The sequence below is a fragment of the Octodon degus genome, unplaced genomic scaffold (genome assembly GCF_000260255.1).
Source record: "Octodon degus isolate 3935 unplaced genomic scaffold, OctDeg1.0 scaffold00043, whole genome shotgun sequence".
Taxonomy (NCBI): domain Eukaryota; kingdom Metazoa; phylum Chordata; class Mammalia; order Rodentia; family Octodontidae; genus Octodon; species Octodon degus.
The window spans coordinates 14,520,435-14,523,654 of NW_004524619.1; positions in this window are offsets into that span (position 1 = coordinate 14,520,435).

A 3,220-nucleotide genomic window follows, 5' to 3' on the forward strand; every position below is an offset into this window, starting at 1 on the left:
AGAACTGCAAGTCAAATGCAGTGATTAGCAGATATGGGCTGCAAGTGGAAAGCCATTTACAGACAAAGCACCCTGATGAACGACTCAGCAAAAGGTCAGTTCTGCTCCTTTATCTTCACCACCCATCAGCTTCCGTCAACCTCAACTTGTCCCAAGCAGGCCATAAAACATTCACCATAAAAATTAGCCTAATTTGACAAAAGCATAAAAAGAAACAGAGTTGGAAGTCATCCAAATGCATGGGCCAGCTCCTCAATGAGGATGCCTTGCATGCATGAGAAAAAGTGTTGACATTCAAAACCCTGTTATAAAGGGTAACATATTCAGCAAATTCCAGAATCATCTGCCCTAAGCTTGGGCTCACAGATTCACAGTTCTCGAGCAAAGAAAGAGACAATTCCCTCAACCAACAGGACACTGATGGTGGCTTCAGGATGGAGGCTAACATGTCAGCGTTTCCCCTTTCATTTCCTTAGAAGACAAACTTTCATGCAACTTTCATGTGGATGTGAACACCAGGCTTTCAGCTCTGCAATGCCTACAGTACGCTCTGACACATGTGCTGTTGGAAAGACTCACTTCCCACTTCCAGGGCACAATATTTGGACAACAGCAATACAATGTTAAGTGGAACTTTAACTTTCAGATGGAAGGGACTCTGAAAATGAAAATATCCTCAAACTTTAGTTCCCCATAATGAACCCCAAAAGACATTACTCCATTTTCGCTCAATTGATTCGATTGATCCTCTCAGAATATGGGTCACTTCTGTCCTCCCAGTCCTGTTTCTGAATTTATCAATTGCTCCTCCAATTTCAGAAAATCAGTATTATATATTGTGTTTTACAAATAAAATCCAAGTTATCTGAATTATTAAAAAATCTTCTCCCTACACTGTTTAAAGAGGATAACTAAGCATCTGATTATTCATTTATGCTACTGTTACTTGTTTATTTTTCTAAAAAATCAAAATCCAAATGAAAGTGAAACACTCAAAAGAGATAATAAAAATAAATATACATTTAAAGAGATATCATGTCTACATCTTGTACAGCAATTAACCACTAGGAAGAATGTATGCAATGTGTTAATTATTGAAACTATCCTACCAATGTGATTTGGAACTGTCTCATTGCTATTTGTTTATCAATAAAATTATGAGAAAAAAATAGATATCCATAGCAATAGTATTACAGTAAAACTGGGAAATCCTAAAGACCAAACATAAGAAGAATGTGTATAATAATAACAGAAGAGTCAGGAGTGGAATATTAGGAAAACAATTAAAAGTATATAGGAGAATACTAATAAAATGAAGAGATTAGTGTTATTAATAAGGAGGAAAATACTGCAAAGCAGTTGGTATAAAGATATACTTATTGATGATGGTTACACTTGGATATGAATGAAAAGTTGACCCACATTAATAGGTGAACTCGTCTTCCTTTCACTAACCTCGCTCTCTAGCCCTCTGTGCAACTGCTGGTGGCTCTGTAACACGAGTTGGCTACTGGAGGATTTCTTTTGTCTTGATTAAAAGGAGAAGAATCATCTAGCAGGTCTCTTGTTTGTCCTTTACCTTCCCAGAGTACAGGGTACCTGCTCAGGTAACAGCTCCTCTCTGATCTTGAAGACAAAAGCAAAACACAGAGAGCACCTGAAGGGATACACCAGACACCAGCTCCAGGCTGTCCTCCAAGACTTGGAGGAAGCCACCACTGGATGGATGTGCAGCTAAAGGTAACACAGGAGGTTCTGTTCCTATGTGTTGCATATCTTCACATTTTACCATAAATATGTATTGTTTTGGCATAAGAAAAATACTGAATGTATGAAAAGGAAGCTTTGTCACCTTCCAGAGAACTCTGTACACTATGAATCAGACTCAGCTCGTCCAAAAAGAGAGCAGAGGCAAAAAAGATGACAATAATAGAATTCTTAGAGCTGCTTAGTACTATTATTGCCTTCCTTCCCTTCAACATATACTATTTATTGCCATTAATATTATTATTGTGCTAGTCTGGGAAAATTTAAGGGCTCCAACAGTGCTGGATTTGCATGAGGACTAAGGACCCAAATAGTAAGTAGCTGTGACCAGAAGGAACTGAAAGCTCAGTATCAAGCATACATCAGAGAAGTCAAACATGTTATCTGACGTTATTCATCTATCTTCTCAGCCATGAAACAAGACCTAGAATCCAGGCTTCTTGTCTACTGCTGGCTTTTCTCATTCTGTCACATGTTTGAGCATTAAAATATGATTAAGGAAGTGTTTAAGAAGTAAAAGTTAGAGCAAAGAAACATGAGAGATGAGCCTTGAGCTCCATTAAAAGCCACTTTCAGTTAGGACAGGTTTTTCCCCCTAAATAAAGGGAAAAGGTCTATTTAAATGGAACTGAAAAAATTCCTATTTTTAATCTTTCTATATCACACGAATCAGTTGACTGATCTGTGACCACAGGTTTTACTTCTAGACAACCATAATCGTGGGTGAAAGAAAAAACAAACAGTGAAAGTATCAGACACCAGAGATGACAACAGCAGCTTGACTTGTGTATTCATCTTTAACCAGTGGCTTTAATGTGAAGGTGGGCACCACTGAAGAATACTCACTAAGAATCTATGGGGTTTTGCAACAATGGACTTAAGGCTTTTAGAATTGTACACAATAAGAAGTACTATTCCAGGGCATTTTAGGGGAGTAGAACACACCACTTCTGATTAAGTACAATTTTGAGCTGAAGGAACTCAAGAAAGCAGCAGATACAGGAAGGACAAGCTGACTCTCCCCCTCTCCTTCTTGAAAGAAGGAAGGAAAGTCTCCATATGGAAAGTATCTGCTCCATGTTAGAAGGAAAGTAACATTCTTATCACCAAGGATAGGAAACTGAGAACAAAACAATTCTGTACAAACAGACCTTGCTAAAACAATTTACATCATTCTTTAGTTTCCCCACATAATTCAGTTACTTTCCCACAATTTGCTTCTCTGTCCAACCCAGAGTAAAATCATGAAGTTTCTGCTACCTCTTTGGTTCTTCAGTTCTTCAGAGAGCATCCCAGTCACTTATAATTTACACCACATGCATTCGTGTGCTTTTCTCTTCTAATCTGCCTTATATAAGTTTAGCTCTCAAGCTTAGGCAAGAAGGAAACTCAAAAATAGTGAAGGTAAAATTGTGATTTCCCTATAGCAGCCATCTTGAAAGCTGAAAGGTCA